This window comes from Dipodomys merriami, unplaced genomic scaffold (genome assembly GCF_024711535.1).
Source record: "Dipodomys merriami isolate MVZ:Mamm:240054 unplaced genomic scaffold, mDipMer1.0.p SCAF_658, whole genome shotgun sequence".
Lineage (NCBI taxonomy): Eukaryota > Metazoa > Chordata > Mammalia > Rodentia > Heteromyidae > Dipodomys > Dipodomys merriami.
Window position 1 is genome coordinate 559,081 of NW_027206244.1, and position 16,176 is coordinate 575,256.

Consider the following 16,176-nt stretch of genomic DNA (forward strand, 5'->3'; position numbering starts at 1 on the left):
ACACAATAATTTCAGGACACTGATTGATTTCATTAATAGTATAAGGATGAAAACAATAACACTAATTACATGGACGCATGACTAATATCCAGGAATTGGTAAGAATATAGTCTATATAACTGAATAATGTATAGACATCTCCGATACTCTGTAAAAACACATATTTTTTAGCATACTTCCATCTGCATGTCAATCTGTTCTTATTTTTTTAACCCCTGGGGCTTGAGCTCAGGTCCTGGCAACAGCCTGTCAGCTCAATTTGCCCCAGGATGGCGTGCTGACACTCAACCATTCATGAATTGGGCCTTGTAGGCTTGTAGGCCATGAGGTCAGATGCCAGCACTCCCCAAAAATGAATTGTGGAGTAAGAACTTGATGGTGACACACGTTTTCCTTTTCTGTGAAAGTCCTGGGTGTCAGGTATGAAGTGGAATACATATGCAGACCTCTATCTTATGTAATCAATGTAATCAATGTTTTATGTGCATAATAGTCAAAATAAATGGTCAATACATGAATAAAACAAAAAATAAAATAACTGCACTGAATGCAATATGGAGTCAACATATGTATATAAATATAAATCATATATGTAAATTGTACATGAATAAGATGTTTTCTAGTGGTGGGGATCTATTTCAGGCCTAAAGAATAGACATGAATTTCTTGACTTCTCGGAGTCCAGTTTCCCCTTCCCACACAGTGCAACACAGTTAACAAGACCAGTTCCAGTCTCAGTCTTGGCAGAAAAATGGCACCTTTATAGTATGTAATAGCATAGTAATTCTAAGGTATTTCATTATTCCTCCATTTTATTAATGTGATTGTTTCAATGCCTCATAAAATATTAACTAACATCGATCAGTGTCCTATAACATAATTGTGTATAATTTTATCCTAGAATCATTCAAGAACTGCTCTTTCAATCATGACATTCATCATATTCCATTGGTAATCATATGGACAGGAATATGTTGCTTAGGATCTCCTTCCATTTGGAGGTGGCAGGACGAAGATTCCAACTGTGGGCTACAGCTCCCACCACTTAAACCCGAGGATAGGGAACTCACCAGTCTGTCCAAGAACATCAACAAGACCAATGATTAGGCAGGCACCAGTGGCTCTCAGCAGTCCTCCTTGATACTTACAAGGCTGTGATGGGAGGATCATAGTCGAAGACACCCTAGGCAAAAAGTCCAACTTCAGTGCCAACAAAGCCAGAATCACTGTGGCTCTAGTGTGGAAGGCCAGCCTTGATCAAAAGCAGCTCACAGACTGTGCACATATCCTGAGTACAAGGACTGGGAATGGGAACAAACAGACATACACAACAATCTGTGAAACCATCCAGCTAAATGAGGTCACCCTCTTGTATCCAACTGAATTGGACATTGTTCCCTGAGAAAAGGGCTGGGGGAGCTGCTATTTCTTGACTCTGCCCATGCTGCTTGGATCACAGGATTCTGGCCACACCCCCATTCTTTCATAGTTCTTTCTGACCAATGAGATACAAGAATGGTGGTCACGCCCACATTCCATGCTGCCTGGTAGCACCAGGATTCCTTCTGTTAGTTTACACCACTACCAGCAATTAAGGAAGGTAGAGATGGCTGAGTGGTGAGGAAGAGACTCCAGGCAACTTTGGAATATAGAAGGAAATTGAGATGCCTGCCCTCACCCTGGCTTCTTTCCCTCCTTCCCAAGGTGCGGAATTTCAAACATCAGGCAATGGCACCTTGCCAGGCCGCATAGAGCCCCAACCTGCTCCCTGGCCCAGGTTCTTTGCTCTGAGGCCATGTGTCTGCAATGCCACTGCCATCACTGCTCGCTCGACCTGGAGCATCCTAAAGCAAATTCTCCCAGCAGCACAGGTGAGTGGCTGCCCCCAAACCACCCCTACCCCGGGTCAGACACCCCTCTGAGGGCCCCATGACCCACGACTTGTGTCCTCTCACTGGCTCTGAGGAGCCACCTTTCTGTCTTGGGAATTTCTGAAACAGAGCCTCAATATAAGCTCTTGCTGAGCTATTCGAGGTCTTCCTATCTGTGACAGGTATCCTTCACCAGCCCTGGTCCTCTGGAGTTGGGATGGTAGACATGTAACAACATGTGCAGTCATTAATTTAGAAGGATTATCGCAAACTTTTAGTCCACAGCAGCTGATTCTTTTTCTTCATATTTTTTATAGTGAAAATACTGTACAGAGGGGTTAAAATTACATGGGCAAGATAATGAGTACATATCTTATCAAGCATTGTAGCCTCCTCCTTTTATTCCCCTTCCCATCCCATCCTCTCCCCATCAGCCTACCCGACCCTCCACCTCCCGCTAACAAAGTTGTAAAGTTCATTTTAGACATAGGACTTGTACGTCTCATTGTTGCAATGGGTCCACCTGTAATCCCTATTTAAATGATTTTCTTTCCCTTCCCCTCCATAAATTATAACAACATAAAATATAGTGAAAGCAGGGATTATATAATGGGGGAGGGACATAAAAAACAACAAAGAATTAAACTTATAAATGTACTAGAAAAAATGGAATGAAAGTAAAATTTTTGAATACATACCTTAGAGTTCATTTCCCTAACACCAACTTATCTGACCTTTTCTGCTTGAGTCAGACATGGCATCTAGCTCTATTCCTTATAAATTTTTCATTTTATTTATATGTCACTTAATATATACATACATCTGTGTGTAATATATATATCAACTGTATCTGTCCAGTTAATTGTATGGTTATGTATGGTTAGGTAATTTCATCATGTCAAGTTCATGGACTTCCATAAACCTTAACATCCCTGCAACACCACTGCACATGCAATCTTAAGTGTTCACCATTGTGAGTTAGACTCGTGTTTTACCAAAGCTTTATATATAGGGTGTCATTTTTTTCATTTAGTCTTCACACAAAATGTGTGTGCTCCTAGAAATGATGGTATTAATAACTACAATAATGTAGTGTAAATCTTTACATTGAACGCATGCTCAGTATGAGTTGTTCTTTTTTTCCTTTTCTTATTTTATCTTTAGTAAGTTGATTTGAGTTTTGATGTTGTGTTTGCCAGACAAGTATTCCACCACTGGAGTCACTCCACCAATCCTTTCTTGTTTAATATACTTTACTCATAGAGTAGCAATTTTTACACCAAGCCCCAAAATCAGGGATCATGATTGCATTCCAATATACCCACCTAGTAGGTTGATATGGCTGATACTTTCCTTCCTAGACTGATTTAGAACTGTGATCCTCTCAAATTCTACCACTTTAGTTAATTGTGTAAGCTCCAGTTCTCCATACTTCTAGAAGATAGGACAGACATAAATGATTACAGGTAATTTGAGCGAATCATTGGCTAATATAGGTGATTTGATATTAAAGTTTAGGGTAAGTTTGAAAGTATAATCACAGTAGTCAGATATTTTGCTAAGTAATTTTGTTTCACATTAATAACACATCTTGACCAGAATTAAGGACTTACTTTTATGTCTGTCAACTTGTATGTCATTTGGTAAAATAAACTTCACGTCTTCCATGTGGGATAAAGAACTTTGAATGGTCTGATGTGCTGGTTCACATCTATAATCATGGTTAGCAATCAGAAATAAATAGATCACAATTTGAACATAGTCTAACCAAAAATTCTAGAAGTCCCAATCACAACAAACTAGTGGATCATGTTGAATCATGCCATTAATCTCAGAACCACAAGAGGCTAAGCCTCTGCCTAGTACTTGTGTCACTTGGGTAACTGGGACACTTGTAGGCAGTAACCTCTACTGATGCAGAAACTGGGCTGAGTTTTAGCAAGATGAGGGAGGAGTCTGCCCCACCTTCCTAGGGTCGACCTCACAGAAGGCAGTGAGCATGCTTGCTTTCCTCCTACGAATGGCTTAAGATGCTATGCTGCTGAGTGTTCATTATTTGATTCCAGTGACCTGTGGTAGAGGTGTAAGGAAACATTAAATAAATTTCACATATGCCAATTAAGCTGCTCTCCCAGCCTGTGAGTTCAACTCAGCAAGTGTTCATTATTTGAGAGTTGAGAATACTGAAGTAGGGAAGAGAGGGAGGGTGAGTGAAAGAGGGGAGAGATAGAGAGAGAGAGCTGGGCACTGGTGGCTCACACCTGTAGTCCTAGCTACTCAGAAGGCTGAGATCTGAGGATTGCGATTCAAAGCCAGCCTGGGCAGGAAAGTCCGTGAAACCCTTATCTCCAATAAACCACGCAAAAACCAGAAGTGGCGCTGTGGCTCAAGCAGTAGAGAGCTCACCTTGAGCTCAAGAGCTGAGGGACAGTGCCCAAGCCCACAGTTCAAACCCCATGACCGACCAAAAAAATAAAAGTGAGAGAGGGGAAGGGAGAAAAGAAAGGAAGAAAGAAAGAAAGAAAGAAAGAAAGAAAGAAAGAAAGAAAGAAAGAAAGAAAGAAAGAAAGAAAGAAAGAAAGAAGGAAAGAAGGAAAGATGGAAAGAAGGAAAGAAAGAAAGATAGAAAGAAAGAAAGAAAGAAAGAAAGAAAGAAAGAAAGAAAGAAAGAAAGAAAGAAAGAAAGAAAGAAAGAAAGGAAGAAAGAAAGAAAGGAAGAAAGAAAGGAAGGAAGGAAGGAAGGAAGGAAGGAAGGAAGGAAGGAAGGAAGGAAGGAAGGAAGAAAGAAAGAAAGAAAGATAGAAAGAAAGAAAGAAAGAAAGAAAGAAAGAAAGAAAGAAAGAAAGAAAGAAAGAAAGAAAGAAAGAAAGAAAGAAAGAAAGAAAGAAAGAAAATGATTGAGAATGAATTGTTTGGAGTCAGGAGTCATATGTCAGAGGTACTACCTGTATTTGGTGTTAGGTCTGCCCCAGGCCATGCAGACCCTATTCAGACACCTTCACACTTCTTGGCTAAGTTTCAACCCTTCATGTGTTGCCTAGTATCTGGCACACCTGGAGTTAGCCACCTCCCCATCCTGTTAAGTCACAACCTGGTCAGCCTCTGGTCACACTTTCCATCTGACCAGAGGTGAGTTCCAGAACTTGAAGTCACATCCAGATCCAGTGTCGCCAGAGTTTCCCTCAAACTGCCACACCTCATCTGGTCCTTTACATAGATACATACTTCTCCCAGGTTGGGTCCCCCATTTTTTTACATGGCTTTCCACCATATATGGCATTGGCAGCAGTTCAGTAAATAAACTACTTTACCTGAATGAATACCGTGTGGTGTTCTCTTCATTGGGTACCGAATGAAACTCACCTAATTAATATACTGTACACCCAAACAGGGACCCTGAAGTGTTGAATTCAGGAAGGTATATACAGGTAAGTACTTTTTTAATTACAGGGTGATGGGACAAGTTAAGTCTACTCCGTACTTACATATGCTAAAACATTTACTTGCTGCTTATGGTATAACTATTTCTTCTTTTGACATAGAAATGTGTATTAATGTAGTTAGGGAATGGAATCCTTGGTTCCCCGTTGAAGGGACATTAGATGTTGATAATTGGAAATGAGTAAAATATAATGTAGAAAGAGCTGTTTGAGAAGGGGAAAGGATTCCCGTTAGATTTTGGTCCATTTGGGCTATTTTACATACCCTTTTTAAAGCTTTAAATGAGAAAAGAGGCCACCCCTTCTATTGTAGATTTACAATTGAACTCTGAGGTTAAGGACGTAATAGATAAGGATGCATCACAATTAACAGAAAAAACAAGAAGTAAAGAAGCCTGAAAAAGAACAATCTGAAAGCGTAAATAGAATGTCTGAGCAAATGGAATTGATTTTATCAAGATTACAACATATGGAGTTAGAAATTAGCAGAGTGAAAGAGAATCTGAGAAAGTGAAAGTAAAACAGCCTTCTGCTCCTCTGTTTGCCGAAGCAATTTTTACCGTGTCACTCCCTCACAAAACAGAAGGCTTAGACAGTGAGTTTGATGATGAAATGCATATTTTTTCTTATCCTGTAATTTGATCAGCCCCTATGAATGATTTAGCTCAACCAGTCAAATATGAAGGTGTTGTTGTCAATGATATGGGTAAACTTAAGAAGGCAGTGACGTTGTATGGTCCTCAGTCTCATTATGGTAAGGAATTGTTTAATGGGCTTGCCCGACATTACAATAATTTTGCTCTCGAGGATTGAAAGTTGCTTTGTAGAGCCTAATTAAGGATCCTGAATACCTACAATGGCAAATGTGGTTTACTGAGTTATGTACAGAAAGGACTAGACAAAATGCACAGAGCAATAATCCGCGCCTATAGGTCATAACCTTTCCCATGTTGAGTAGAACAGAAAAATATGCAGTTGCTAATATGCAAGTGAACTCTCCTGAAGAGATCCATGAGTAGTTACGAGACATAGGTATTGAGGCATGGGAGAGGATTCGGCTGGTAGGAGAGCATTATGGCTCCTGGACAAAAGTAATTCAAAAACTTAATAAACCCTATGTTGAATTTTTATCATGATTGAAACTGACCTTGGAACTTACTGTTGTGGGAGAGGCTGCACAGCAACAACTACTGGGCATGTTGGCTTGTGAGAATGTTAATGAGGACTGTAGATGAGCCCTATTGCCTATTAAAGAATCTGGGGATGTAAATACATATTTAAGGGCGTGTAAAGACATTACATCTGAATCCCGGCTTATGCAGTTGTTTGTGCTGAAACTATGCCCACTACCTTGCATGCTTTACAAACCAAACCCGCTAATCTAAAATGTTTTGGATGTGGTCAAATGGGACATATAAAGAAGAATTGTAAAAACGCTACTGATGTTAACAAGAGAGGAACAGGAATTTGCCCTAAATGTAAAAAAGGAAAGCACTAGGCAAGAGTGTGTAGATCAAAAATAGACAATAAAGGATAACTATAAAAATACTTATCCTATGCAGGGAAACTCTCCGTCAGGCCAGCCCCGGGGCCCAGGATTAATAACAAAGGGTAGCCAACCATTTTTCTTCCTCGTCCATGCCACAGCCCACAGCACCGCAATGGACATGCCTATTCATTCATCTACTGAGAGGCATATTGGTTTAAAACATGCTTGCATGTAAGTAACAATTATGGTCATTCAAAAATGACAGATGTCCCCTCCCCAGACATACTGAAATCATGATCTCTAAGTAAGATAGGATTTTATGGTGGTACAAGTGTTGAGATATATGTATGAGTCTAATGTGTATCTTGCACTGAATTAGTCAAGAAGATATCCAATATCATATGGGATAAAAAATGGTAGTGAAAAGATATTCCCTTGAGAAAGATATAGGAGGCTGCGAGAAGTATGGAGAAATTCATATAATTTTGAACGATTTAAAAATGCAAGCTCAAGTATGTCTCATTATGTGGAAGGGCAAAAGAAGGGGAAGAGAAGAAAATAACTGAAAGCAGATCATTGTCCCAACTTAGAGTACAATATAACATCCAAGTTAAAGAGACACCAATATAATATGTCCCACTTAATTTAGATACATGCAAAATATTTACTTGGCTTTTTACCACTTTAATGCTCCAAAATATATGAAGACTTCTAAGAAACTTTATGTGATTGTCGTTACATCAACCTGAACAATAATTGTGATGAGTCCTCTTTTTCTCAGTATGCTCTTGGAAAATACTCCCTAAATTAATGATGTTGTGACTGATTAGAGAGTCAGTGTAACGAGTTTGTACTTGTATGATAATCCCAGAATAGTTTAATGCAGTTTTTTTCTCAAGATATCCAAGTATATTCTCTGACGCTATACTTTGAACACACCCTCACACCTGAGCACATTATTTGAAATTGCACATCAGCATTTCCTTGGCACATTCTACTTTGTACCTTTGTCTTTTTGCATGTTCCTTTTGATTTCACAGTTGCTCTATTTCCATTTCTTCTGTGCAAACTGCTAAAAACATTGTTCAAATACCACTTCTTGTTTGCAAACACCCAGTCTATGTATGAAGGTACTTTGTCCATGTTAACCAATAGGGTAGTACTCACTCTCTGAGGAGAAAAGTTCCACAGTATAACTCTATGCCCACATTAGAGGGTGTAGAATTTAAGGCATTTTGAGACAAACAGTGATATCTGAATTGAAAGGCTCCTTAGGGATATTTTCTTGGAGCTCATTAGTTTACCCAGGAGAAATAAAAATATCCACACACTTTGGAGCTTATTAGTAAGTAACTGAATTAACACTAGATCCTAGATGTTGTGTTATTACAAGTCACCATTGTATTATTGTTACATCAGAATCCTTCCCTAAATGCATATGTGTATCAGAAAATAAAAGAAAGGTAGTAAAACAAAATGTCTTATCTTTTTAGGCATTTAGTCGTTGTGGTGAGGGTAATGTCTGAACTCTTCCATTCAATAAAAGCTTGAAGTTTATAAGAGCACTTCCTACATATAAGAATTTGTGGCAGGTTCATTGAGAGGGTTATTTCAGCATGGAGATATCCCTAACAAGAATTATATTTAAATAGAGTATATGACAGTTATGACATATCAATGGCTATTGAGGCATTTTCTATTCTAAAGAAGAATCAATTTGCAGAGTGTTCAGTAACATCAGTAAAACTGAATGTTCAAACTTTACTTGGTGGTATTGTCCTATGTTTATAATGAATAGTCTGAAAAGATAACCAAACATAGCTAACAATATTTCAATAAAATTCCAAACTGATGTAGATACATGGATCACTCATTGGAACTGTAGGGCAAATTAGGCTTGTCTGTGCTATAGTTCAACCATAATCTCCTGGTTAAACAGTCTTCAAAAATATTCACAGAATATATCTAAGTAAAGTTCATGACAGTTACATCTGTATAATACTTCTAAGGTCAGGATAAAAGCATTTGTTCCTAACATTTAAAATCAACAGGATTTGTTGAATTCATGGATCTGGAATTTTATGGCTTCACATTCATATCACAAAATTTCATCAATATGACTTACATCTCTACCAGTTCACCAAAACACTATTCTTATTGAACTTGTCTATCAGGCTAGGAAGTTGGCTCAGTGGTAGAGTACTTCCCTTGCATGCCTAAGGCCCTGGGTTCGATTTCTCAGCACCACATAAGCAAAAAAGAAAAAACCGGTAGTGGCGCTGTGACTCAAGTGTTAGATCACTAGCCTTGAGCTGAAGAGCTGAGGAACAGTGCCCAGGCCCAGAGTTCAGGTCCCATGACCGGACCCCCTGCCCCTAAAAAAAAAAAAAAAAAAAAAAAAAAAACAACTTGTCTATGTCCTTTTAGTTTTCAAATCCAAATAGCATATTTCCTTCAATGTCTCTGTAACAGTTTTGACCTTTTCTTCCTGCAAATTCTTTCCTTTCTTCACTTCTGTAAATCTGTTTTTATTACTTTCTTGTTTCCTTATCTCTTTCTTCCAATCTTGTCCACACTGGTGCTCACAATGCTACACTTATGTCATAACTTTTCTTTTCCTCTTCCTTTTAATAATGTCCCCAATTTTATCATTCTTTTTCATATTCATGGTCATGGATATTTTGATGATATCTAAACAGACCTATCTTTGCATCTGTTTAATATAAACTTTAGAATTATCAGAGAGTTTTTTCCCCTAAATCCATCATTTTCACCTGTAATCCTTATCGCCAAGAATATCACTAACACATTTGCCTGGTCATAGATGTAGAACCCTTTAGATTTCTTCTTACCCTTCTACTCCACCCATTATATAAGATGAACGATCAAGATTTTCTTAGTTTCTGTTACTAATTTGATTTCTTTCTTTTTTTTTTGGTTGGTCATGGAGCTGGAACTCTGGGCCTGTGTGCTGTCCCTGTGCTCTTCAGCTCAAGGAGAGCACTCTACCTCTTGAGCTACAGCATTATTTTCGAGTTTTCTAGTGGTTTTCATTGGAGATCAGAGTCTCATGGACTTTTCTGCCCTGGCGGGCTTTGAACCGTGATCCTCAGATCTCAGCCTCCTGAGTAGATAGGATTACAGACATGAGCCACTGGCGCCCAGCACTAATATGATTTCTATGTACTCCTTTTTATGCCCCTGACACAAGTCTGTTTCATGTACTCATCACTGGTCACCTAGTCTTAAACAGCTATTTACAAAGTATGTTTTTTCCCCATTGTCTTTACATATTGGTCCTCTCCATCAACAAATTACTGCTCCTTGTAAGTATGCAGAGGGAAGAGCTCAGACACAAATTCTAGTATCATTATTTACTCACTACATTGACTGTTGGCCTTACATTTCTCATCTATAAATGGATGTAATCTACCAGAAATATTGAAGAATACATTTGCTTACTCCTAGAGCAAGAAAAAGGAAAAGTGACGAGTCCTTACATTTTCCACCCTAGTTTACAAATAAGGAAAGAGTCAAATTCAGTTTGTTGGTATAAAGTCACAAATTGTTTCATGCAGAAATAAAAATATATTTTACCTCCTGGCTCTAAGGGCTGTGTCCTTTGAAGGCAACTACAGATATGTAAGTGGTATTATGTAAATTGGGTCATGTGTCTACAGTTGCATTGAAGAACATACTCAACATATCACTGGAAAACATTCGTTATTGAATAGTATCTAGATGAGAATGTTACTTGAACTAATCACACTAGGTTGAAAACTAATCTTAGTCCATCAAAATTTTCTTATTGCTGTATGTGTTGCCAAGTGTTCTTCATAAATTTATACATAGATTTTCTTCAGTGAACTGGAAAGAAACTAAAACTGAATAAGGATTTCTGCCTAATGAGTGAAGCATGCTTGAGGTATGTGTTGTTACCTTCTAAGGATATATAACTAAGCAACTGGCTATGTGGGTGGTGAAAGGGTTTCTCCTAAGTTCCCAAGGCTAGAAAAAACAAGAACATTTGATAACAAAGCACTCAGATTATTATATTTTATCTATGTGGGATAATAAACATGTGGAAATAAACGATTTTATTTATAAGCAAACAATACCAACAAGAAGAGTGAATAGACATTAGAGAGACTGCAAAAATCACATATGGATTTACTGTCTCACCTGATTATGTGATTGTATTTCTTGATATTGAAACTCTCCTCTTGTTATTCTTATTGTATGTAATCCAACTCTGTTTATTATTATGTATTCAATGTGGGAAATCTAGCTTCAAAGATGTCTAAAAATTTTTCCTTTTCAATCATAACATTGTCATTATCAGGGTCACTCTGGTCACCATCATCTTCAACAAAATTATTATTAGCATAATAAGTGCTAATTATTGAAAGCCTGGTATGTGTCTATGATTTTGTATTATTTGTATTTTGATTAATAATTTTAATATTACCACTGTGCATGCATTCATGTTAAAATTTTGAATAAATAAAGAAATAAAAAAACTAAGCCATATCAGGTAGCTTGACTATGTGCTTATAACAAATTGTTGAACCGATTTTTGAAGTATTGCACATTCCTAACCAGTATGAATTAACTTCCTCTCTCCCTGTCATTACACACAAATATTTAAGGGTTTGAACACAACTTTTTCAAGTAATATACTATAAATATTACTACAAGATCATGTGTATATCTAAAATTACCTTGAAAATAATATATTCTACTTTCTATTGAAATATTAGTCACTTTACTCTAGAAAAATTTTGGAAAAATAGACTATATATCTTTGACATGAAAAGGGTAAAAAATAGTAGCATAAAAGTTTTTGTGTGTGTTTGTGTGTGTGTGTGTGTGTATGTGTGTGTGTGTATAAATGTTATGTGTGGAAATTTATACATTTTTAGAGGGAATTTGTCATCATACATATGTATATATATATATATATATTTATGTATAGAATTGTGTGCATTAGAGTGAAACAAACATCTTCAAACATAATTAAAATTAAAAAAATCATCAAACCAAGTGCCAGTAACTCACACCTATAATTCTAGCTCCTCTGGCTGCTGAGATCTAGCAGCTGTTTTCACATCTAGCCCCGACAGAAAAGTTCATGTTAGATTCTTGTCTCCAATTAACCACTCAAAAACAGCAATTAGCCCTTTGCTTCAAGTACTACAGTGCTGGCCATGAGCACAAAAAGGCTTAGGGACAATGTCCAGGCCTTACAAACAACAACAACAACAACATGAATCACATTAATTTCACAAAAGTATTTTTAACTGCTGTGAACATTTCTTAGAAACATGAATATATTATCTGACCTTTTCTGCTTGACTCATACATATACTAGATATTGCAAATAAGGGAAACAATGGGACCCATGTTACTTTGGGAGTGGCTTACTTCACTTATTATAATTTTTCTAAGCCTTTCCATTTCCTAATAAATGGGGGAATGTCATTCTTTCTGATGGAGGCTTAGAATTCCATTGTGTATATATACCACATTTTCTTGATCCATTCATCTACTGAGGGGTATCTGGGTTGGTTCCATATCTTAGCTATGGTAAATAATGCTGCAATAAACATAGTTGTGCTGGTAGATTTAGTGTGATGCAAGGAAAATGAACCCTTAGATATGTATTTAAATGTTTTTTTTCTTTCATGCATTTGTTTCTAACGCATTTATTAGATTATTTCTTTGTTGCTTTATATGTCCCTCCCCCACAGTATAACCCCTGCTTTCACTATATTTGATGTCGGTATAAATTGTGGAGGAGATGGGGAAAAACAAGTCGTTTAAGGATCCAGGTGGCCCCTTGCAACAAAGAGAAGTACAAGTTGTCATATGGAAAACGAACTTTACAATTTTGGTGGGGGGGGAGAATTGAGTGGGGGGGGTGAGGGAAGGCTAGGAAGGGATGTGAAGGGTAAACAAAGGAGGAAGCTGCAATGTTTGATAAGAAATGTACTCATTATCTTGCCCATGTAATTGTAACCTCTCTGCACAGTATGTTCACAAAAAATAAAAATAAAATAAAAAATTTAAAAAATGAAACATGAATATATGCCCCTGGAAAATGTTAAGTAAAAAGGATAGAATATTTATGTCTATATTAAAGACATGACTATTTAGATTGTTTAAGATATTTAGATAATGATTAGGAATTAAGACTAATGATATGTAGGTAATAATTGGGACTGGTATTTTATTCTGTTTTATGATAGTAATAAAATGACAATTGTAATGATTATATAAAATTACTCTTGATTGGTATTTGAATTATATTAAGGGATAAATATTTTTTGAAGTTTTTTTTTATTGTGAAAATACCGTACCAAGGAGTTGCAATTACAATGGCAAGGTATTGAGTATATTTCTTTTCAAGCATTGTTGCCTCCTCCTTTGTTTCCCCTTCAATCCCTTTCATCTCCCCATACACTGATCCCCACACCCTCCCTCCCCCATTCCCGGGCCAAAGTTGTAAAGTTCGTTTTTTAACATAACAAAAATAACTCAGATTTCACTGTATTTGATGTTAGTATAATTTGTACAGGGGAAGGGAAAAAACTAATCGTTTAAATAGGAATACAGGTGGAACCATTGCAACAATGAAATGTACAAGTCGTTATGCTGAAAAATGAACTTTACAACTTTGGTGGGGGGAGGGGATTAGGTAATGGGGGTAAGGGAAGGGATGGGAAGGGGAAACAAAGGAGGAGGTAACAATGCTTGATAAGAAATGTACTCATTATCTTGTCCATGTAATTGTAAACGATCTGTATGGCATTTTCCAAATAAAAAAATACTTCTCAGTCCCATCTCTCAACATTACAGGACTTAACTTTCCAATTAAGCGACATAGACTGTCTAGTTGGATTAAAAAGCAAAATCCTTCTATCTGCTGCCTTCAGGAGTCACACCTTGCCCATAAAAACAAACATATTTTGAAAGTGAAAGACTGGAACAAAATATACCAAGCAAATGTCCCCCATATACAGGTGGGAGTTGCAATCCTAATATCAGATAAAAAAGGCTTCAAATTAAAATTAGTGAGAAGAGAAAAAGAAGGTCGCTACATATTAATTAAGGGTATGCTCCTTTAGGAGGATATTACAATTCTAAATATCTATTTGCCAAACAACGGAGCACACAAATTTATCCAAGAAACAATATTTCCCTTAAAGCTCACATAGATCCAAAGACATTAATTGTTGGGAACTTTAACACACCACTATCCACAGTACATAGATCAACTCAGCAAAAACTCAACAAACTGCAGATCTAAACAACTGCAAGGATTAACTAGATTTAAAAGACATCTAACGAATATTTCACCCAGCAGTATCAGCACATAGAATATTTTCAGCAGCAGCACATAGAATATTTTTAAAAACTGACCACATTTTAGGTCACAAAACAAAAGTCCAAATTCATTGAAATTATGCCTTGCATTCTCTCAGACCACAGGAAATAAAATTAGAATCCAAAGCCAAAACCACCAAAGAAAGTCCTGTAACACATGGATGCTGAGCAACATACTGTTGAATCACGAGTAAGTCGCATAAGAGATTAGAAAGGAAATTCAAGTGTTCATGATCTTCAACAAAACGAACACACAAATTACCAGCTCCTCTGGGACACAGAAAAGGCAGTACTCAGAGGCAAGTTGGAGAGATATGAAGCCAACAATTTAATGACACATCTGAACCTCCTTGAAAAAGAACAGCAAGATAAATGCCAAAGCAGTAGATGGAAAGAAATAATTAAAATTAAATCAGAATTAAATGAATTAGAACCAAAAAAAATGGAATCAACAATACCAAGAGTTGATTCTTTGAAAAAATTAACAAAATTGACAGATCCTTAACAAATCTTATCAGAAAAAGAAAAAAAAACTCACCCAAATAAATAAACTCAGAGATGAGAATGGAAACATCACCAGAGAAACAACCAGGATTCAGAACTTTAAAAGGGAATACTTCTCAAAACTATGCTAGTAAGTTTGAGAACTTGACAGAAATCGACCTTTTCATAGCAAATATTGACATGCTGAAACTAAAGCAAGATGAGTTAAACCATTTTAACAGGCACATATCAAACATTGAGATAGAAACAGCAATAAGAGAAGTCCCATCTAAAAAAAGCCCAAGACCAGAAAGATTTACATCAGAATTCTACAAGGCCTTCAAAGCAGAGCTCACACCAATACTATTCCAACTCTTCAATGTAATTGAAAGAGAACGTGCACTACAGAACTTATTCAATGAGGCCATCAAAACCCTCATCCCCCAAACCAGGCAGGGAATCATAAAAAAAGAGAACTTTAAACACATTTCTTTGATGAACATTGATGCAAAACTTCTCAACAAATTTTTGGTCAATCGACTTCAACAATTCATCCAAAAAAGAATACACCACAATCAAACAGGATTGATTTCAGGGATGCAAAGTTGGTTCAATATACACAAATCAATTAATATATCGCAACAACAAGAAAACGAATAAGAACCACATGGTTATCTCAATTGTTTGAGAAAAAGCATTTGACAACATCCAACAAACCCTTTATGATGAAGGCTCTGGAAAAATTAGGAATCCAGGGATCATTCCTCAATAGAATAAAGGCTGTATATGACAAACCTACAGCTATCATTATACTTAATGGTGAAAACCTAAAGCCATTTCCTCTTAAATCAAGAAGGGGACAACGGATTGCTGGGTCATAGGGGAGCTCTATGTGGAGCCTTTTCAGGAAATTCCATACTACTTTCCAAAGTTGTTGAAAAAGTTTACACTCCCACCAACATTGCAGTAAGGTTCCCTTCTATCCACATCCCTTCCAGCATTTGTTGTTATTAGAGGTCTTGATTTTAGCCATTCTAACTGGAGTGAGGTGGTATCTCAATGTTGTTTTGAGTTGCATTTTTTCATGGCTAGGGAGGTTGAGCATTTCTTCATGTGTCTATTGGCCATCCTTCTTTCCTCTTCAGAGAAGTTTCTCTTTAAGTCTTTAGCCCACTTACTTATTAGGCAGCTGTTTCTTTGAAGATTTGTTGTTGGGGGATTTATTTTTTTTTTTGAGTTCCAGGTATATTTTAGATATGAGACCCTTGTCCGTTGTATGGCTAGTGAAGATCATCTCCCAATTCGTGGTCTTTCTATTGATCTTGCTAGCTATGATCTTTGCCATGCAGAAGCTCTGCAATTTCATGCAATTCCATTTATCCAACATTTTTTTGATCTGTTGTGTTTCTGGGTCTCTATTAAGAAAATTACGGCCTGTGCATCATTAACCAAATGTTCACAAACAAGTCCAAAGTTACCATCACGACTATGTTTATTGCAGCATTAT

General features: G+C 37.0%; 1 long non-coding RNA gene across 1 annotated transcript; it reads left to right on the forward strand.

The window, feature by feature from the left end:
• Positions 1-1,560: 1,560 nt before the first annotated feature.
• On the forward strand, positions 1,561-12,634 carry LOC138815680 (uncharacterized). The gene is made up of 3 exons (XR_011368414.1): positions 1,561-1,871; positions 10,653-10,725; positions 12,551-12,634. It is a non-coding gene; the product is annotated as an uncharacterized lncRNA (long non-coding RNA).
• The last annotated feature ends 3,542 nt before the right edge of the window (positions 12,635-16,176 follow it).